We start from the raw sequence: 22698 nt of genomic DNA on the forward strand, positions 1-22698 counted from the left end.
AAAGCCCATTACCCTTATAGCAGCTGTCCTGTTGAGCAGGCTGCTTGTTTTCTAAGTCGTCTCTGTAACGTGTGAGCTTCCATTTTTTGCACCCCTGTGAACCTTAATAATATTCTCTTCCAGGGAAAAGAGGGATTAAAGTCTTCATTTAGAATGGCCCAAATCCCAAAGGTGGAATGTCAGGCATTAGTCAAAAGGCAAGAAAGCTCCGGGAGGGGAGGTCAGGGTATGGAGTTCCTCGAGTTCCGGGATTTACAACTTCTAGCCAAGAACTGCTGGCCGCCCTCACCTCTGGGTCAGACTGGCCCTGGCCATGATAAAGCCTGTCAGAAGCTCATTCGGCAAGTTGGACAGCAGCACGAACGTTCATGTAATGCTAGCCCGAGGTTTAATGCCGCAATTAAAAGAATAACAAACTTTCCTGCTGAGAAGCCTTTTGGCTACTCCAGATACTTTCATTCCCATCAGAAAACGGCATGTCACTTCCAAGGGTCACCCACACGGGGGCCACTCTGGAGACCTGAAAGCGTAATTATCTATTGGGAGAGGCAAGGCTGAGGTCAGTCTGGCTGGGGCGAGGGCCTGTCCTCTGGGCAGATATTGGAATGTCTCGGAATCCCAGCCAAACCGAATCAACCAGGGCCATGTCTCATGAGAAGTTACTTTGGGAGGTCATTTCGTCTGCCCTGCTGCTGACTCAGGCGGCCTGCCCCAACCTAACCAGAGTCAGATGAATTCGTGGGAAAAGTTCTGTCGTCACCATCAAGCCCACCAAATGGAGCTAGTCCCTGAGCCCACAGTGGCCGGCGGTGAGCTGTCCACATCTCCCCAAACGGTAAGTTCCAGGGGAGCAGGAACCTGCCTGTCTTGCTGACCTCTGTGTCCCTGCGCCAGCTCATAATGGCATGAAGTGAGGACAGAAGGAGAAAGGGCAGCTCTCCCTGTCTGCAACGTGCTCTCTCTTCTCTTCCAGATACACCCATCTCCAAGGCTTGGCTCATCTCACCTCTCTGTGACGTTTTCTCTGTTCGCTGCAGCCCTCCCCGATCTCTTCTTTCCCAGAGCACTGTGTCCCTCGGTGCCCTCAACACGAATTTCACCTCCCTGGTTCCTCTTAGAGCTGCGTGATCCCCTCGGAGTCCTGGACTCTGTCTTACACGTATCTCCTTTTGACTCTGCAGTATTGAGCACAAAGTTTTTCTCACATGATAGAAACTCAATAAGCAGTAGAAACCTACAGCCCAGAGTAGGAAAGGACCTTCAAGATTAGCTAGCTAGCCCTGTGGGTTTCTAACATTTCATGTTTAAAAGCAAAGGAAACAATTTGTTCTTCTGAAATGAACTATGATGGAGTCTCCTCGCTCATGTAAAAGAGATAAGAAATGAGTTTCCTCCATTGAGGAGAATCGAGGTTTGGAAACCCCTTCTCTGATCTTTCTCTCCCCATTCTGCTCCCTGAGGCAGCATTTGAAAATCATTGATCTGTTCAGACCCTTCATTTACAAACGAGAATGGTGAGGGCTAGAGAAATAAGTGATCGCACCAGGTTCACACTTATTTTAGTTGGCAAATTTAGGAGAAGAACCAAGGTTTCTAAAGTATGGCTTTAGTGACCTTTTCATTTTAAAATGTTGCCTGACTTTTGGCTGAAAGAAGAGGAAGGGAGGAAGGAAAGAAGGAGTGGTGAGAGGAAAAGGAAACAAAGAAAAACATGGAAATTCAATGCATCTGGATGAGATTCATTTAATATTCTCCACTTTGACCCCAGCGTCAACACAGACTCATCCTTGGAATAGCAGATCTCCTGTGTCCCAAAAGTCCAAATGTTTTGTAAAGAGAATCTTCAGAAAGGGCATTTAGGGGAAAATATCAATAATTCACTCAATTGCTTATTAATATTAAGATTTCACACTGTGTATCGGCTTTGAATTTTGACAATGAGGAATTCCTATGGTTACCAGAGTGGTTTGGGTGGGCGAGGCTGCTCATCCTCAGATTACCTTAGAGGAAAAGAATGCAGAGCATGCCCCGCTTCATTTCCAAGAACAGTCTGTCTTAGTCCTGCTTTTTCTGGGTCTCATTTCCTGTTATGTGCAGTTTTTCAACCCCCAGGACCTCCCCCACTTGTAGCTTTGCCCAGGCCTGCCTTCGCAGGCCCCATGTGTCTGCCATCAATGCGGGGTAAGCCGTGGAGGGCGCCCGAGTATTGACTGGGACGTTCCTGCTTCGTCTCTTCCTCTGCACTCCATTTCCCAGTCTACTTCATAACGAAACAGAGGCTCAGAAAAATTAAAGACCCCCCTGAGATCAACCTGGCTAGTTAATATTAATCAAGTTTAATGCCCAGGTCTTTGGATACCAAATTTACACTCTGTCTATACTCGCCATAATTGCTCCTTAAAATTCACTTTAAGTCAGTGATGCCACAGTTAGTATGACAAGGCAGTTACATTAAAATCATAATATTTAGAATCTGTAATTGTACTAAGATCACTTGAAAACTCTTCCATTTTTAATCAATCATTCATTCATCAAACAAATATTTATCGACAAATTACTTAGTGCCAGACAGTTATGGTGTCGGGCGCACCTCACAGGGTACTTTAACATGCCTATGGATGGAGCGCTAATCCTATTTGGGCAACATGTCCCCCTCAACGTATCCTGGGAGAAAGTTGTCATGATACTTAATGGGATTCTTATTGTTTTCTTATTAGGTTTCAAGAGAATCACTGAATCTGGTGCTTGAATGTATATTTTTGATACATTGGGGAACAGTGGGAAGAAGGTAGCCATAATGGATAGAACAAGTCCATTTATGAATATATCAATGAACATTTTAGTGACTATTAATGGATATATTAGTAGCCGCCTTAGTGCCATGTAAGCAATAATTATTTTATGAGTGGGTTCCCACCTAAATCTTGAGGGCTTGGGTTAGGCTTTATTCATCTTTGTATCCCTCATAGAATCCAGCCCTTGCGTAGATGTGCAATAATACTTGCTGGTTGACCGGTATACTTTCTAATATCATCATTTGCTCAACAAGTGATATAGGTCTGTCTACCTTAGGACTCTCCCCTAAGGCACCTATAGCACTTAACATGGCAAGTTCATCTTCAAGGCCAGATTTACATTTTATCAATGTAGATATTTACCACCATGGTATCATCCTTGGGGAAAATTGTTTTTTTCCACCTGTGGCAGATACTATTAGTCTGATTAGGCCCAACTTTCTAATTCTGGAGATGAAACTACTTGCCATAGGGTAGAAGGGGTAGGATGCGTACCCAAGCAGGGACACAAAGGGTTACAGTTTTTCACCATTCTAAGCAGACCTCTGTGTGTGCTAGGTAGAGAGGGGAGTAGAGGCGTTCTCTTAGTCTGTGGGGTCCCTATGGCCAAGGGAGAAACTTAGCTGGTCAAGGGAGAAACTTCTTGCATCACGAGTCTGAATAGGTACAGTGAGAATGGCACAGACCAGATGAATATCTCGTTTTTTTCAGACCACCCCAGAGATATGCCTTTGTGTCCCTGCTATTTGTGGGGACACGGCCCTAACTGTGCAGACCTGACTCTTATAGAGAATGCTTAGGCATCTGAGCCTAGGCAATATAGGCCCAAGGTACTCATCAATTCTTTACGTATATGTAGGTAAGATCCAAACACTTTTACTCTTCAACCTTTGTATTTGGGGCTAAACTCAAACTGCTGTGATTATAATGAAATGCATCACAGTCAGCTTTGGATATGAATGCTATAGGCCCTAACTGATTTAGAGGATGGTATTGTGACTCAAAGAAAGGCAGTATCATTACACAATGCTTTGTTTGTGGTATACACCCTCCCTATGCCCTTCCATTTTATCAATGCAATGATGCTGGAAATTTTTAAATTAGAGAGTTAGTGATAAGGCTTAAAGTGAAGATTCCTTTGAGAAAGAGAACATTATGATTTATGTTTACATTTGGTGGTAAATGACAGGTTTGAAAGTTTTTCCTAGAGCAGGTTTTGACCCAGAGACACACAGAGAGAGTTAGAAGTAAAGGTTGGGGGAAGGGATATATAAGATCAGGACACGCCTCAGATGATGTGTGTGATAAGAGACCATCTATTTGCTAAGAGCTGGGCTGCTAACCTCTACAATGGTCTCAGCAGATCCTTGAATAACATCGTTTTGTTCAAGATTGCTTTGTTAAAACGTTGATGAGATAATGTAGGAAATTAACTCTTGTTTATATCAATTTGCCTACGGTAAAATTGGCTTTGTTAGATGTCATCCTGTTTAAAGTCACAGAACCTGTTGATAATGTTAAGTGAGGACTTACTGTACGTTCTCAGGATATCACTTCACTGAGGCTGTGGTGCAGCCATAAAATAAATAGTGTAGCCATTATTGGGCATCCCTCCAACTGGGCACCACGCAGGCTAATGGTAAGTTTCCAGGACTTATCTATGCTGAAGATCGGTCAGTAGAGACGTTCAAAGAAGCACATGCTCTGATCACAGCCCAGAGTACACTGACCCTTGGCAATGGATTTACCCAAAAGTCACTGTCAGAAAAGTACTTGAAAGCATTCTGAACTAGACACGGTCCTCAGTGTTGAGAAATGATGTCTGGGAATTCCACACAGCCTCCCCACTCTTCCAGCCCAGCACTCACTCCGATAATGGCCTTGTGATCTCATCCTCCGAGACAAATTTTGAAGGCAGAGTGAGCCTGATGTATGTAAATCTTGTACCCGAGCCAGACTCTCCCAGAGGGGTTGCCCTGAAGAAAATCTATTGCCCTAATCAATTACCAAACTTCCAAATGAAATAGATTGTTCGCTCTTGCTGGAAGACTATCAAGCCGTCATTTTTCTTGGTAATGAGCAATAGTGCAGAGGGGGAATTGCATTTTCTTCGTGGCACTGGACGAAGGGTTCCAGTAAGCAGGGTCTGGCCAGGAAAACTGGGAGTTACCTGCCAAAATGATGGAAAGGTGTCTGGAAACCTCTCTCACTCCTAAACTGCTCTCCAACAAATTTCTCTTGACTGTTTGGTATGGATCAGGCAGTTCGCTCGATGGGGAGAGTATAAAATAAGAAAGAACCCTTCCTCCTGGCTGGTGAATCTCCCCATCTGGCTTTGCTCCCTCTTCCCCACTCCCTCCATGCCGATCCAGTTCTCCCCAATTTCTCAGCTATACCTGATGAGGATAAGAACCTTCATTATCTGACAGCGACTGGGATTAGTCTGGTGCTCAGGGATTTTCCATGGGCCAGGCACATAATTTGTAAGCATTTCTCTTTCCCCTGAAATGTGCTCCTTACATGCTACTGGACTCCTGCGCAGTATACCTCCCCAGCCTCCTAATTCCCCTTTGGGGTTGGAACAGAGTCTCGAACTTTAGTCTGCTTGGCTGGGTTCTTGCTTAGCTCTTCCGCTCAGTGCTGAGAGCCCATTTTTTTTTTTTTTTTTTTTTTTTTAACCTTCCTCTTCCTATGAGGGCCCTGCTAGGAGCGGGCTGATGACTCAGTGCCTTGATGCCACAGCCCACCTGTCTTTAACTGCTGCGTGTCCCCTCGGCATTTCCCACAGTGGTGCTTTCCCTACCAAACTGAACCCTCTGGTAAACAGACAGAGGTCTGACCCCTGTGTGACAGTGTCACACCCCTCGAAGTCTGTACTCTTTCCCCAAAGCAGTGCTTTTTCTGAGAGATCCTTCCAGGGGGCAGGACTTGACACAAATAGGAGAATTTTTACTGGGAGCATTTGGGACACTTGGATTAGTCTTCCCTTCCTTTCCCACCTAGTTCCAACTTCCTTCTCCTTATGCACATATATATACCTGAAATGCCAGACTGTCCTAGAAGCTCTTCCTGGTTTTGATATTTACCTGCCCGGTGCTCACCTTTTGGATGGAGAGACATCTAGATATTTAACAGATAAATATGAACCATTACGATCAGGCAATAATAAAGAGGTGTATAAAGGACCATGAGAACGAACAAAGGAAGAGGGTTATTGATCCCACTTAGGATGGGGCATGGGACCAGGGACATTGTAAAGAAAATACTCGAAGTGCACCTTAAAAGAGGGGTAAGAGTTGACTTGGGTCTTCCAGGGAAAAGGTACACTGAAAGGATCCACTGTTATGAGTGACATATGAGCATCTGGAAAGAGTTTTTAAATTGCTATATAACTCCTAGAATTTCAGAGATCCGCTGCCCCAAATACAGTTCCTGCCCCATAGGCGCTACATCCTAGTTGAGAAAGGTTCCTCACACAGTAAACAGTTAAACAAGAACATAAAGCTACACATTATAAAGTGCTACGTTGGATATGAACAAGTGCCAAGAATGTGTCAAATGCTAAACTGGCCAAGTAATGCTGGCCCAGTAAATGATTAAAGGGGAGTTGTTAATACATGAGCTAGGAATAGGGACCTTTCTGCTGTCTGTAAAATCAAATGGCGTGAGTGGCTCTCTTCTTGCCTCTACCCTGCAGAGAACTCTATTGGATTTCTAGGAGAGAAGGGGGGAAAAGAAGTCTTACTAAAAGTAACAGGACTCAGTGTGCATGTGTGCGAGTGAGCGTATATCCAAAGAAATGTCTGACAGTGCAGCTAGCTCTGAAAATGGGCTGGTGGAGAAATGTCCTGAATCCAAAATGGGGGGAATGGCCTTTGCAAATGCCAGCAGAAAGGCTGACTGCCGTGCTGAGCTAGGAAAATGAGAACGAGCTAGTGAGCTGTCATCTCTGTAAATAAGTTTCTCCTTTGACTTTGGGGCATCCTCTGGCTGTTCTGAGAGTGATTTGGGGTGTCTCGAGGCCTTTCTCTTGGTGGGGCAGACACCTGAGTATGTGGATTGTAGGTGAAAGCATCTTCATTCTGCGGCTGGTTGGAGTACTGGCCTGGGTTCCTTTCTACAGGCAGGATCCTGACTAGCAGGCAAAAGGAAATGTGATTTTGTGATAGTCCATGAAAGAATGGGCCAGGCTACACTACGGGCATGGCAACCTGCTCTGTACTCCATTGGTGGCAGGGCCTGGGGGCAGGTGGCAGCTCTGTCTCCACTGGCAGGAGCAGCATGAAGGGGCCTGGGAGTGTTGCTGGGCTTAGTCATTAGTTCCATGCTCTTTCTCATTTTCTTCGAAGTACAACTGGGTGCATTGGGTAAACCACTGGAATTAAGATTCAGATTCTAACTCTATGATCTTCATGATCTTAAGGAGTTCACTTCATTTCACAGAGACTTATTTTTCTCTGATGACATGGGAATTTTATTGACTACTTTATAATGCAGAACTGTGTTAGGTTTAAAGGTGAGAATAAATATAATCAACACTTGGCACTCTATAAGAAGCCCTCAAAAATGTTCTCTTCCATGCTCCCCAATTCCATAGAAAAAAACCCTGCGGCTCAGAGAGGTTAAGTGTCACCAAAATCACCCATCAAAGACAGGAGTGAGGTGGGTACCTAGAAAGTATAGCAAGGAGGCGAGGGAGAAATGCTCTGGGCTCAGCTCTGCCCTGATTAGCTGTGGGATTTTGAACAATCTCGCCTCACAGGCTTTAGGTTAACTCTCTGTTAAGTGGAGGACAGATCTGGTCCTCTACGGCCTCCCCCAGTTCTGACATTGAAGGAACATTGCTCACTTATCTGTTCAGCAGAGCCCCAGCCCGTGACCCACAATGCTCTGTGTTCCAGGAAAAGCAACTGCGTGGGCCCCCAAGTCAGACAGATCTACGAAGAGAATTTATCTCAATGGAACTGTTCAAAGGCTTTGGGCCTCAACACTTCCTTTGAGAATAACCCAAGGAGGCGGGGGTGAGGACCCACAGAACGCGGGGTCATTCGTGGTCTTTAGAGCAGCGGATTGCCGACACAAGGCGACCTGGCCTTCCAAGTCTTAATGTTTCCATTCTCATTCTTTTTCCCTCAAAGCCCTGAAATGCAGTCACAGTCTTATCTTGGTTTTCTGGTAAATATCTTTTTCTCTTTTTAAACCTTGATCTTCATATCATTATTTAACTCACTGCAGCTTGGAATACTGCAGAAACATAGTACACACTGATTACCAACAGTAGCACTAACAGTAGCACTGTTAAGAGTATGATCAGGTCAGTTTGCCAATGGTAGGAAGGCTATGTGGAGGCAATTGTGGTTTTAAGGGAGAGAAGAAAGGTGGGTTTTCGAAGTGAGGAGAAAGGGAAGGGCAGGGTATCAGAGGCTGGTGGGAGCAAGGCCTGCGGGAGACTTGAGGACAGTGGTGGCCTCAGCTAGCGTGTGAGTCAGAGTTGGGAGGAGTACCTGGCTGAGTCCGATGTGGGTAGAAGTTCCGCCACTGTCTGGGCCCTGGCTGGAAGACCTTCCTTTGCTGGGAGTGGGAGGAGGTGGGTGTTTCTCCCCCAAAATTCTATTTTCCTAGGAAGGCGATTTTCTGTTCTCAGCTTGGCCCTTTCTACCCCCAAGTCTGCTGAGAGAAACCCAGCAGAAAAAAAAGAGTGGGGTAAAGGCAAGTGGCCCTGTCACATATCCCAGTCAGCTCCTAGAGCAGAAAATGAGAGAGGAGACAAAGCTAGGCTTTGTGTCCCACCTCCTGTGAAACACGTAGGCGGGTCTGTACACAAACACGGGCTCATACGAATAAACCAAACCTGGCCAAAAATAACGGAAAAGGCAACAGATGCTTCCAATTAAAATGTCGGCGTCTCCAGAGAAGCCGCTTACTCACGTGGTGTGGGTGCTTGGGGCTGAGGGCTCCTGGAAGGGACAACATATGGAAATCTGTTTGCATTGTACCAGGTCCCAGATGCCACGTAAGACACCGCCTTGACCTTGCAATTAACACATTGGCTGTTTCTAGGAGGCGGTATGTGGATGCAGGGAAAAATCAGGAAGTTGCGAGACAGAGCAATTGTTCCCACTGTGTCCTAGAGGAAGCGAGGGGACCCAGGAGCAGTCTCGGGGAGTATCACCCTGTGGGCGTCCTCATCTTCATTTTCTGTCCTCTTTGCCTCCATTTCTTCATATTCTTCACCATTATTATAAAAGGATATCAGTTTATAGTAATAACAGGAAATTTTAGTGGGAAAAGGCTGTCAGAGGATGCGTGTGGGGAAATATAAGGTCAATCCCCCTGTTGAGCCGTGGCTGTGAGGGTCTGGGACACGCCCTGGAGTATGCGAGCAGCGTACAGAGTCATAGCTGCCCCCACTGGGCCAGCCTCCTAAATCCTTAAGAAAATTATTCCTTTCTAACCGGCTTTACTGTTTACAGGTCCTCATCCCTCCGTCCTCCCAGAGTAGCTTTGTTTTGCTTTCCTCCAAATTCTCTTTCTAGCCTCAACTGGGTAACAACTAAGGAAACCAGAGAAAGAGGCGGGAAATAGCAGAGGAGCAGAAAGGAAACCGACATTGTTTTTTCCAAAATTTTGCCATCTCCTCCAGCCAACAGGAGGTGTGTGTTTGAAAGGGTGCTTTTTCTGATAAATGAAATCGCCTTCCAATTATTTTTATTATCACCACTATTCCAATAAAATCCACATTTTATAGCTCAAGATCTAACCAGACTAATGTCCACAGACAGGAAGAACAATGGAGAAATTAATGAACTGGATCCTCATTTGTGTTTCTGAAGGGAAAGATGATAATTTGTTGGATTTAATAAGCTCCTGGATCGAGTTGCTACCATAGGCCAGTGCTGCTGAGCCTGGGCACCCACCCACTGGGTAATGCAAGATGTGAAACTCAAATATTTTTATGTGAACTCAAACACATTTTTATTTCTTAATGGTCACCATTACTAACCAGATAAGAGAAAGACCTGTCTACATAAAACAAACAAATGATGAGTTTTGACAACGGCAGCTTAAACAGGATGTTAATTAGCAGCCATAGAGATGAGAAGGTCCTGGATGGGAACAATTACGCAGATGAACCCGCAGTATGGCTACAATGTGCCAGGGTCCCATCCCTCACCATATGGCTGCAGTCTGGCGAATGGCTTGTTGGCAATTCATTACCATATCGCTTAGAACTCAGGAGTGAATAGTTTATGATTAGCCAATTCATTATGCTATCCTTGGTACCTCGAGGGGACCCTGAGGGCTTGCCTCTCCTGTTGTGTTATTTTAAGGACATATGACAGGGAAGGAACAGCCCTCCCTTCCCCAGCTGCCTCAAAGTACTGTTTGCTGGAAAGTTTGCTGGAATTGAGATAGAATCTTTCAAAAGAAAATAAACAAGCAAAAACTCCCCGCAGTCACGAACTGTAGCCACAGCTGGAACCACTGGAACATTCCAGGACATAAAAACAAAGATTCCCTCCTCCTTGCCTTCTATCCCACTGAGGACACATCAGCCAACCTGTGAGTACATTTTAGCTACAGCAAGAGCGTGATCGGAGAGAAATAAACACTAAACACTCTTAGACCAGGACACAGGAAGCCGTGGCTCTCGAAGGGGCTCTATTACTAACTTTGGGTAAGTCGGCTTGATCCTCGATCTTTAGCTTCAGAACCCCGTAAAACAGACACAATCCTCTCTGTGTTACCCACTTCCCAGCGGTGTGGGGAGCATCGTGAGAGAAGGGTCTTTGACAGGGAAAATTACTCTGAATCCATGGGGCTGATTACACTGCCTCAGATCAGCAGGTGAGCTATCAGAGAAATTTATTTTCAAATCATTAGCACAGGTGGGCAAGGAAGAAAGGGGCATGGTCTCTCTTATTGGATCCACTACTGATGAGGTCTGTCCACTTTCATAATTTAGCATTTTAACTAGAGTTGCCGAGAAAAAGTGTACGGGACTTTGCATATGGGAAAAAGGTGGAGATGAAGCTGAGAACTAATAGGAATGCAACTCACGGGGAACCTGGCATATTAGCAGGAATACCTGAGGAATCAGAAGAACATTAAGACAGGAGGGTTATTATGATAAACAACGAAAAATAGAAGGAACAGAAAAGGGAAGGACACATAGCAGACACTGAATTAGTTACATGATTGTGATTTGCTAGGTGTTTGGATGTGGCACTGTGGAAGGAAGTCCCTCAGTGAGTGCAGAGCACAGGATGATCCTGTATTGGTTAATGTGCCTAACATGGAGATGCACTTTGTAGAGTCTGTTCTGTAAAATCCACCGTAGCCTCATCCCCTAATCCTATAAAACCTGTCTATAAGTAATAATCCCAGGCCACAACAAGGGTCCCAGGATCCTAAAAACATATAAAGCACCATCATGTGTCACAAACACTATCAGACCTCTGCATCATAAATATAACCTTAAAGAAGCATGCTTGCCACAATCAACAGTAATTACACATTTAATCGACTCTAATTTTGTTTCCTTCTCAGAATTTCGAGGAGCTCTGGGGAGGGCTTTCCATGGCCTAGGTTCTCGGTAAAAGCTATCCAGGGAACTTTAAAATGATGCCTTCTTCTTATGATAAATGTGTCTGCAGTAAACATTAAGGCATTAAAAAAGGAGAATATTTTACTGATCATTCTTAAACAAAACAAAACGAAACAAAGACAGGTCTTTCTCAGAATCTTGTGTGTTTAAGGAAGCCCTGCTCAGGAAATCCAGAGACCGAGGTCTGAGTTCTGAGTCCGACGCTGATTCATGGTGGAACCTTGAGTGTGTCCATTAACTTCTTTAGATCTCAGTCTGCTCAACTACAAAGTGACTGTAAGGCACACTGTATTGCATTGGTTAGATAAGCTCTAATAAAATGCTTCTCAGAGCATAGCCTTACGGATCTGAGCGACTGCAGAGATCCAGAGCTGTGCCCTGGCTTTATGGATACTGCGGAATGCATCTGGGTGCTTTTCAGCTCCATCACTCTAGCATCCCATGATTCAGTGTTGTTGCCTATATTTATGATATATGGGGATTCACTGACCCTTGTCAACAACACAAACTCTAGACATGAACCTATTCCTATGAGAATGGGGATGTATTTTATGGGTCAGCTTCCATATCTGGCGAGCCCAGCCAAAACCCACAGTGTCTGGTGGGGGAAGTTATAAACAGATCATGTCAGTACAATATGATATGTGAAACAATAGACTATCAGAGTATTCCTTAAAGTTTTTTTCCCCAGGCTCACCTGCACTGGAACAACTGGGGAATTTGTTAAATGCACATTTCTGCCCTACCTTTGCCTCATGTATCTGAATCTCTAGAAGTGAAACTTGGGGATCTGACTGTTACTAAGCCCTCCAAGGCTTTCTACCTGATCCAAAAGTTCATTATGGGCAAAATTAGCTGTAGGAACTCACGAAAAGATGGCATAGCATCCTTCTTGCCTTTATGGACCACTTATTTGAGCTCCATGTTTGTCTAGGTTCTATGGGAAATCCAATAACATAGAAGATAGAATCCTTTCCCTCCACAATCTTATAGCCTATACTTTTTTCTAGAGCAATAAAACCAAGACATCATAACCAGAGATAAGAGAAAAAAAGCAAAGTTGGAGCTTGTCCCTCATGATATTTTTGCTCTAGCCAGCTGCAATGACCTGCCAGCTTTCTCCCCTATGAATCTCCTTTCCCCAGGGCAGAAGCCACTTGACTCTCCACAGGGAGACTTAGCTCTAGCCAAGACTCTGGGACCCGTCCCATCCTAGGAAGATGTTAAGTAGCCAATGCAGGGATGTCTATCACTGCCAGTTCTGCTCTGTCCATGTAACTCTTATCAGACCTCAGAAGCATTCTGGTCTCCTGCTTCATCATTATCCCATGTCGTCCCGTGTTCTAGAACCTCTACAGCCTTTGACAGGGACTTGGTATTCACCAGCAGCCCTGTGAATGAAGGCAATGCCACTTTTTTCTACCTGGCAATGATAAGGCAGAAAAAAAGCATTTTCACAAATATCATTGCATTAGAACTATACAACAACTTACATATTTCCCAGAAAGATGGTATGTTTATTTTATGGATAAGTTTAAAGGACTTAGTGAAGTTTACAAAGCTGGTGAATGGCAGACTCAAGTCTCAGATTGTAGTAGGTGTCTATCACATAATAATCAAAGGTCTTTTATCTAGGGGCATGTCTGTGGACAGGACACAACTGGAGAGTCACTCTTTGTCTTTTTCTGGGTATATCCAGTACTTGGAATGGCCTCTGATGGCTTTAGTGAGGCAGTTTTTCGGAGTGGAAATAGCTTAGCATTTGGAATCCCTCGGTTTCTTACTCTCTGTGTGATCTTGGGCAATGTTTACCCTTTCTGATCCTAAGGTTCCTTATTGCTAAAATGGGACAATAAGTATATGCTGGAGGGTAATGCTGAGTAGATTGAATGCAGTAATGTAGGTAATGTCCTTGGCTCAATAAATGTTAGCCTCCCTTCCATTTCCTTATTCTTCTCCTGCGTGTGGAGCCCAGGACACTTGTCCCTTTTCACTTCTGCAACGAAGGGTCAGTTCCATCCCTTCCAGGTCCTAGTGACTGTTTAAAAATGCTTTTTGCTGTGTTATCTGAGGACAGCAACTTGGCTTGTCTTCACCAGATAACAGCGAATCCCTTCCTTCCCACAGCTCTATGGAAACCCCGCCTCTTTCTGAAACCAGATAGAACCCTGTGAAAAGGAAGAGATGGAGCCATCTAAGTTTGCTATTTGATCTGCGTCTGTCCCTGACCCTTGCCACCCTGAGTGTCAGCTGGTCACAGTCACAGTGGAACACAGAAGAAGGGGCTGGGAACAAGAAAGGCACAACGGTTTCAGTGGCCAAGGTCTTTCTTGGGGAACTGAAGACCTGTGCATACCTACTAGAGGCTATGAACACTCACTCATCATGGTAAAACCAGGATTTCAGGCTAGAAAATATTTTATGGTGACTCAGCATACCAGAGTGACACTAGTGCTCCTTGGGGTAGGTTTAAATATAGGCCAAGTAGCCAGGAGGAGTGATTATTTCTACAATGGATAATCTTTCTCACACACTATATTCTTTCTCTCTATGCCCCCCTTTTAAAAATAATAAGTTGCCAATTATCACCAAGTTATTTGCTGCTTCTTATAATTACATTATCCATGATCAACTCACTGGAGTCTAATTTGACTCTAGAGTTATGTCGTAGGAATGTTCCATCATTGGGCACGGTGGGACTGTTGAATCCAGCCTCACTCTGTTGGGCTCATGGAGCTCAATTAATGCACACGGAGAGGGACAAAGAAGAGGATGAGAAAGGGCAGGCCCCTCAGTCTTGCTGAGTTGCAAAGTCCCTCCACATTCATTATTCGATTTGATACTCACACTAGCTCTTTGAGTTAGCTAGAATAGATATTATCATCTCCAGTTTACAAACCGGAAAACAAACCCAGGTCAAATCATAATGCAGTGCCCAAGACAGGATTAAAACCCGCCTCTAAGGATATTAATCAATGCTTTTAATAGTGATCAATTCTGTAGTGCTTTGAAGTTTGCAAAATGTTTTCAAATTCCTGATCTTATTTGATCTTTACAACAAACATGTGTGGCAGGGAGGAAATTATAATATCCATTTTTACAGAGGAACTAACTTTGGTTTAGAAAGGTGACTTGTTCAAGTCTTTAAGGTGTGAGAACTGAGATGAGAATGCTGGGCTCCTGCCTCCTGATAAAGGGCTTTACTCCACTGCAGCACCCCTGGAAGCCCAGAGCTTCCTAAGAACATGTGTTTTAAAAGTAACAAGAACAGGCACATGACATCACAATTACATTTTGTACAAGAGGCTATTCTCTGAGACAGAGGATCTTGGTTTAGGGACTCCGTGAGCCTGTCCTGAGATAATGTTTCTATATGTATTCACATATGCATATGCACGTATATGTATATATAAACCATATTTGGGAGAAAGCCTTTAAAACTTCCATCAGATTTGCTAAAGAGTGTGTGACCCTAAAACATCCAATGACTTAGATGATTCTGGTCTCTTCTCCCCAATGGAGGACTACGAGGGTAGTGGTGAGGGTCTCGGGACTGGGAAGAAGGTTGAAGAGGCTTCAGGGGAGACCAGGGGAATAGGGTCATGTAGGCCAAAGGAGGAAAATATTTTAAGATGTTGGGCTCAGGCAATGGTTACACAGTGACAAATGCTGCTGAGACCAAAGGCTTAGGACAAGCTGGCCTATCTGGCAGTTCGAGAAGTTTCAGTGGAAATGCAGGACCAGAAAGCAGACTGTGAAGTATTAAAGAAGGTGGAGCTGAAGAAAGAAAGGTAGTAAGTATGGAAGTATTTCTTTAAAGTCTGGCTATTAAGGAAAGTGTAGAGATGGAATGCTAGTTGGAGGGGGGGATGGGAAAGCAGGACCAAGGAAAGTTCCTTCTCTCCCTTTTTTTATTCCTCTTAAAAATGGAAGATGATGTATTTGTTGAGGAAGAATTTAATCAAAAGGGAAGAACCAGGTGAGAATGAAGGAGCCTAATTAGGAGACAGTCGGGGATGAATCCTTAGCTGAGATGGAGGGTTAACTTTAGACTCTCCTGAAGCAGGAATGGTGATGGGAGGGAGAGGTGAGGATACAGAGAAAGTGTTAGCTTCTCACACATTTCCTGCCAATTTCATCTACAGCATTTCTTATGGCACTTATAGCAAGCAGTAACTACACCATCCAGTTGGGCTGTTCCTATCACCTCCAGACATAAAGCCTCTTGGCTCTGGGCATCTGGCAGATTCTCACTGCCTTTCCTAACCTGTTCTTAGTCTCTTCATTTCCCAGCATCTGGCAATGACCCTGTCCTGAGGCTTCTCCAGCTGTTCTCTGCAACTTCACCTCGAGCCCTCAGCTTCACAGAATTCTCCTTGGAGTGATTTCAGTAGTAAAATATAGAAATGTATTTGGGCAATGGTTTTCTTTGTTGTTGATTTATTTGATTGCTAAACCTTTTAGAAAACTTGCACTATACAATATATAGATAGGTCACTTTATAGTTCTAAAATAGATTATATCTGACGATTTCTGTATAAAGCTTTGTCTCTGGGCCTTGGCCAGGAATAAACTTCCACATTGTGTCTAAGGTGAAACCAGAGGCTTCTTCTTATTTTACTTTCAGTGCCTTTCCCGGAGACACAACTTCCAAAGTCTATGAAGGAAACATTTTCAGTGAGATCCTGAGGCATATCTAAAGGGCTGTTTCCTCCCACTAAAATTCTCCAGGTATTATATTCACCTCCAACTCTTCCTTCTAACAGAAAGTGTTCAGAAACCATTCGAAGGCTGGGCATTACCAGATTGTGAAGGTATCTTTTTTAAGCTCCTGAGTCAGGGGGCCATTTTCTCTGGAATTCTGCTTTCCAAGCTAGATGCAGGCTGTCCTCTCTACTTGTGAGGACCATCCATGGCAGGACTGTGGCAGTGCTGGGGCTTACTTTTGAATCGCCTTTCTTTTGGGGACCCAGCCTACACTTCTGTGTATCTCACCTGCTCATTGTCAGCCCAATGCCTTGCTGTGATTACAAGAATGATGTAGGTTACATTGGAAAGGATTTTGCTGGGGAAGCCCAAAGCCAGGTGTCAACAGAGAAGCCTTTCCTGACCATCTTTTAAAAAGTAATATCTCCTTCTCTTGCCCCACTGCTCTCTGCCTTCCTCACCTTACTTTATCACTCTCACCTGGTGAATTATTTTATATATGTTTGTCTTTTCAGTTGAATGTGAGCTCCATGTGAAAAGTGATGGTTTTGACGTGCTGTATCCTAATGCCCTTGGTAAGAGCTCACTACATATTTGTTAAATTGTCGAATGAATGTGACAACCAGGGGACCACTTGCTAGAGCCCAGGAAGCAGTGAGTTGCACTGAAGAAAAAGGTGAACTGAGAGCCAAGAAATCCAGGTTCAAATTCTGCCTCTGTCATCATGCACTGTGTACCTCACTTCTATCACCTGTAAGGTGAGCTAGGCCCTGTTACAATGCTGATAATCTTTTTATTTTTGAAAGAGAAGCATAGGAGAGGATATGAGTTTTGTTGATATTCAGGGTGGGTTTATATTCTGGCTCTGCCACCAAATTGGTGACCTTGGAAATGTCACTTAACATTTTAAGTTTCAATCTTTTTGTATAAGGGTAATACTCTTGTAACCTCAGAGAAGGTTGTGAGAACTGAATAAATTATATGTGTGAAGACTTGGGGTTGTTCACATCTATGCGACTGTTAGGAATCGGGGTGGCCTTGGGGATGAGAATAGCCTCTGATTATTCGTCCCTCTCTTCAACTGTCTGGTTTGGAAATAGATCATCATGTTCATGGGAATGAGGCACTGTCCTTCAGGATAGCAGTGTTGCCACACAGAGCCTCATCCGGCCTTTGCTCCTATCAGTTGCTACAGTGTCTTGAGTGGCTTTCAAGATCTCAGCAAGCTGGTCAAACTTGTGAGCTAAAGCTTCCTCAGGTTCCGGGAGAGTGATGCTTGGTCTCAAATGCAGGCACTGCATGGTTTTTCCTCTTTTCTCTGACTCTCAGCTGCCACATTGAAGATATTAATTACTCTACCAGCTCAGTGCTGAATTTGATTGGCATCTCTTATGAATCATCATGTATATGTGGTCAAAGTCTCTCAAGAGATGTAGACAACTTATTAATGAGTGTGTCTTTCCCTGGGTGTCCTGGAGAGGAACATGGAAGAAGCAGAAATAACTCACTTCGGTAAGATGGCAAAGTGGTCTCTGTCTCAGCAGAAATGCACATCGATGGAATCCTAAGGTTGGAGCTGAGACCCAGCCTTGCCTTTAATCACTGCTTCCCTGACCTGTCCTCAGTGTTTCAACTCCTTGCTCTGTTCTGTCAGTCACCAGGTGACTAGGTGGCATTTTGAGTTCTACAATCATTCAAGTGAAGTTTGTAGCCTTCAGCTTTGTTTAAAATAGAAACATGCTGCCAAGGTCTTAGAGACAATGTTCTTAGATCCCTCTGCTTTTGAATCTTTTTTTCTACTTTGGTCAAACTTGCTACCTCCGTCCACATTCCTGGCTTCTCTTCTTTTGTCACTTTTATACCTCTTTCCTCTGTCTGTCCTTCATTTCTTCCTGATCCGCTTACACCCAAACTCACTCGGGAATTTGACAAATTCAATCTAGAGGTAGGGACAGGGAGGGCCTAGACAGAGGAAGAAGGACATGTGAAGGCCCACAATATAAGGAGCTCATGGTGTATTTTGGGAAGCCCAGGGTTTGAGCGTGGCTAGCACAAGCAATTCAAGGGACAAAAGACACAGTTGGGAGGAAAGTGGTGGCCAGATATTCAGGGACCTGGCTTTCTGCTTTAGGAGTGTTGACTGAACCCCAAAGTTTACAGAGAACTGTTTAAGAAACAATATGTTTGTGACATGACCCGAGTCTGTTTTTGAAAGCTCCGGTGCTTTTATGCCAAGAAGGGTTTTGAGGGTATTAGCCTGGAAACAATTTAAAGCCAAGATAGAATGAGGACAGTGGACAGATTGGAGAAACGTGAAGGAAATAGAAACAATGGGACTAGGTGACCATGTCACTGATGGCGGAGAGGTAGAAAGAGGAGTCAGAGATGACTCCCAAGTTTTGGTTTGTCTAAATGGAAAGATGATGTTGGTTGCTGAGAGAGGAACATGGAACGGTCTGTTCATTTTCTGGCAGGCTTGATGATGAGTGACTGTGGACACGAGGAAGGACAGCCAGCCATGGGAGTGGGAGCGTGAATGTACAACAGCACCAACTTGGGGAGTGAGTGATTTCCTCTGCGGAATTCAACTGCACAGGTAAAAGGGCAGACATGGCCAACTTTGGCTTTACAAGTGGTCACTCGGCTCTCCCCTTCTTGGTCCCTGGATGGACCTCCTGACACCAGCACTCTAGGGAAAGAAGTGTAGGACACTGACAAGGTACACCCACTTTCTGCCTTGCCAGGGCTTGACTGAAAAGACGAGAGTGCACAGAACATTTGTCTGAGTTGCTCTCCTTTCTGTAGATGTAATAGATAGAGACACAGCTTTCCATTCAGGGGATCAAGGATGTGGCTTTGATGTTTCTATTTAGTTCTCAGGTCAAGTCAGACCCCATCCAAGCCTCGTGTGAGGGGCAGTTGAACCCTATTCACTGAGCCCAGATATTTTGCCAAGTCCTCATCAAATGCTTAATGTATGTAGTGAAAAAATAGATATGAGGCCCAGAGGAAAGTGAAGATAAGATAAACCCAGAATCTACAACTAATAAACTAGTATAAAGCACTTTAAAGAGAATTTGGCCTAAGAGTCAGAAGACTAAAATTCTTATTCAGACTCTGTGATTTACTGCTTATAGCATAGTAGCTCCAAGCACAGCCTCTGGAGTCAGGGCACCTAGCTCAAATCCTGACTCTGCCTTTTACTAGATGAATGACTTTGGGTTATTGCAAGGTTGAATTTATCTATGCAAAGCACTCAGATTGGTGCTCGATACAGAGGGTGAGTATTAGTAATATGGTTATTATTGTTATTGTTATGAGCTATATGACTAGAGACAATTCAATTTTGTCTTTGGGCAACAATGTCTTGATTCTCTGTTTTCAGACTATGTTCTGAAATGACTTGGGGCTTCCTGCTTCCTAGATGGACTGGAGCTGCAGTGACCATCTCAGATAATAAAGGGACCTTGGAGATGGAACTCCTATGCTAGGGATGGCAGAGCAGAAAGATGGAAAGATCCCGAGTCCTGAAGGCATTGTGTAGCCACCATATTAGCCCTGGACTGCCTACCTTTGAATTCTTTTAAGTTGGGAGAAATAGTCTCCTATTGTATTTAAACCATTGTTATTCCTGGGCCCTATTCCTAGCCACAGAATGCTGTTTTGATGTCCTGGCAGAACTGCCTGGGGGGCCCCTCGCAGGCCTTGACTATCTTGCTTGACTGTGCTTCTCTCATGACCCTACTGCTCCCATGTGTGGAATTGTCTTGGTGTGTGTGCATGAGCTGAAATCCAAAGCAAAAATAATTTTCAAAGCTGTCGGCTCAGTGTCCTGTGGACTCATGCTCCCTGCTGCCTTCTCATTTCCACTGGAGGATAGAGAGGTTGCTGGTGAATAACTTTTTCTTTCCTGAATTGTTTACTATATCAAACACTCAATATCCATAGCACAGAATGTTATAATGCTAGCATCTTGCTAAATTCGCTTTAGTTTTTTTTTTTAAATTAAAGAAATAAAACATTATAAGTTCAGTTCCACCCTCTTTGAACTGTCCTCGAGCCTAGTCGTCCTCTGAGAATTCATTCTCCTGTACTTGCATGGATCTTTCTACGTGTTTTTAAGATTTTACCATACATATATTTGAATCCATAAGTGATAGACAATTGTGTTTTAAACATGTATGTAAATGGTATAGTAATATGATTTAATTCTTTTCACTCAACTTGGGTTTTCCAAAATCATCCATCTTGATACATGTGTTTAGCTCACCAAGGCCCGCAGTTCTGAAATATACGTTGCTTTTCCATTGCCCTATTGATGAGCATTTAGATTGTTTCCAAATTTTTAACATTGCAAAGAATGCAATAATAAACATCCTTTTACATGTCATATGACACACAGGAGTATTTTTCTAGGGCATCTATCTAGATGTTCAACTAGTTGTCATAGAGACACATTTCTTCATGTTTACAAGATACTTCCAAATTGCTCTTTAAGGGAGTTAAAATAATTCACACTCCCTCCAGAATGACAGTACCCGCTTCCCACAAAAATCTTGCTATTGTCAAACCATTTAGTTTTTGACAATTGGATGGGTATGAAATGGGGTATTTTTTTTTGCTTTAATTGACGTTTCCCTGATTATTAATGAGGTAGGACATCTTTTCCTATTTTTATAGACCATTTTGATTTTTATTTCTGTTGTTTTTACTGAGCTGTTTGGTTTCTATCATTTGTAGTCCTCTCTCCACCCCCACACACATATTTTAGATATTAATCCTTTGTTGGTCAAATCCTCCTGCAAATCTCTCATTTGCCTTTTGGCTTTGTTCTTAGTGTCTTTAGTGATACAGAAGTCTTAAATTATAATGTAATCTAATTTATCTTTTTCTTTTGTGCTTTTTTTGAATCTTCATAAATCTTTTCCTGATTAGATATAAAAATATCCTCCAGAATTTTCTTCTAATAGTTAAACATTTTTTTTTTCTTTAACTTTTAGTCTTAAATCCATCTGGAGTTTATTTGCAACACTTAGTGTTATTCTGTGTATGAAATAGAGCTCTAATGTTAATTTTCCAATATGGAGAGTCAATTGTTGTGACACTACATATCAGACAGTCCATACTTTGCCTACTTATCTGTAATCGCCTCTGTTATGCACACCAAATTTCCAAAAAAATGCATGGGTTTCTTTCTGGACTTTCTAGTTTATTCCACTGGCCTCTGCATCCCTACACCTCTATCACCCAATTTTATCACGTGTTTTGATATCTGTGGTGTAAGTCCCCTCCTCTTTGTATTCTTTCGCAAAATTCTTTTGGCTATTCTCAGCCCTTTTTATTTTTATATGAATTTTCAAATTCACTTTTCCCAGTTTTATTGAGATTCATTGCCATACATAACTATAAGTTTAAGGTGTATGGCATCGTGATTTAATGTATATGTTGTAAAATTTACACACATTTTGAATAATCTTTTAATAGAATGCTTCCTGCCTGTCTCTTTCAGCAGGTACTTTTCTTCTACTCCATTCCTATTCCAAAGATTTGGGTTCCAGCTCCAACTCTGCCACCAAGTGGCTATCTGTTCTTCGTGAGTCATCTGGCCTCTCTTTAGTTTCCTCATCAATCAGATCTGCTTTGCCTACCTCACAGAGTTGCCGAGCTGATCAAATGAGATAAGGACATGAGAACACTTTGGAGAGTCAAAAATACTGAGGTAAAATGAAAAAAGAGTTAAAAACAATAATCTGAGGACTGACTTAATACAAAATGTGCAAGTCAGATTATTTTTCCTCAGCTTTCTGCTCTCTTTACCCTTCTTGATTCTCTTTTCTCCCCAAACTTCCAAGATTGTGAGACACAAAGGTCTTTCACTGGGGTAGACGTTTTATAATAATGTATTAGAGGCGACTTGGATTCATAAGACTTGGATCCGATTTCAGACTCTAACTTTGCAACTTAAGGTAAGTCACTCGAACTCTTTGAATCTCAATTTATTCATCTTTACAAGGGGCATAATAATCTCCCTTCCCCAAACCAGTACTGTGACATTAAAAAGAAATAATGTAGATGGTCGTGCTTGGTAAATGTGAAGCCTTATAAGAATCAGAAGGCATTATTATTAGTATTCTTGCTGATATTTATGTCAGAAAGGATTTACTAGAAGGCAATGATGTTTACTGTGTTGAAATGCTTTGCTCTCACCACTTGAATTAAGGTATGTAGGAGAATCAAATCCATTTGGCCTATAAGTACGATTGACCCAGTACAGTGTCTACACAGTCTTCCAGAAAATGTAGGAAGTCTCTTTCTTAAATACCATTTCATTTAGACTTTGCAGCCTGGATGTGTGAAGTAGAGGTGGTTGGGAGTCTATAATGTCTGTCTGGACAACTAGGCAGAGCTGTTTTGGTGCAGGGCTCAGCACTGATTAGAGAGAGTGAGAGCCTCAGAGGTTCAAAGGTGGGAACAAATTAGTCTTTATAACCTCCATGCAGATACCATTCCATTAGAATGAACATTAAGGTTGGCCCTGATGTTCTGCGAAAGGACTTCCCTTGGAGTGAGCATATGGAATGTCTCTGC

The 22698-nt window shown here is 43.3% G+C and overlaps 1 protein-coding gene and 1 long non-coding RNA gene across 3 annotated transcripts in view; one reads left to right on the forward strand and one right to left on the reverse strand.

Moving 5' to 3' along the window:
- Nucleotides 1–8645, reverse strand: part of SLC14A2 (solute carrier family 14 member 2) — a 152736-nt gene extending 144091 nt beyond the window's left edge. Inside the window, exon 1 of the mRNA XM_039842546.1 lies at nucleotides 8300–8645. The gene's annotated coding sequence lies outside the window, so the exon portion shown is untranslated. The remainder of the gene's footprint in view (nucleotides 1–8299) is intronic.
- Nucleotides 727–21755, forward strand: LOC120586157 (uncharacterized). Of its 2 annotated transcripts, none has more exons than XR_005648612.1 (4): nucleotides 727–835; nucleotides 16626–16685; nucleotides 18585–18706; nucleotides 21620–21755. It is a non-coding gene; the product is annotated as an uncharacterized LOC120586157 (long non-coding RNA). The 2 variants fall into 2 exon arrangements; XR_005648613.1 differs by lacking the exon at nucleotides 21620–21755 and adding an exon at nucleotides 19496–19984.
- Nucleotides 21756–22698: the final 943 nt, after the last annotated feature.

The sequence above is a fragment of the Pteropus medius genome, unplaced genomic scaffold (genome assembly GCF_902729225.1).
Source record: "Pteropus medius unplaced genomic scaffold, Ma_sr-lr_union100, whole genome shotgun sequence".
Classification (NCBI taxonomy): Eukaryota; Metazoa; Chordata; class Mammalia; order Chiroptera; family Pteropodidae; genus Pteropus; species Pteropus medius.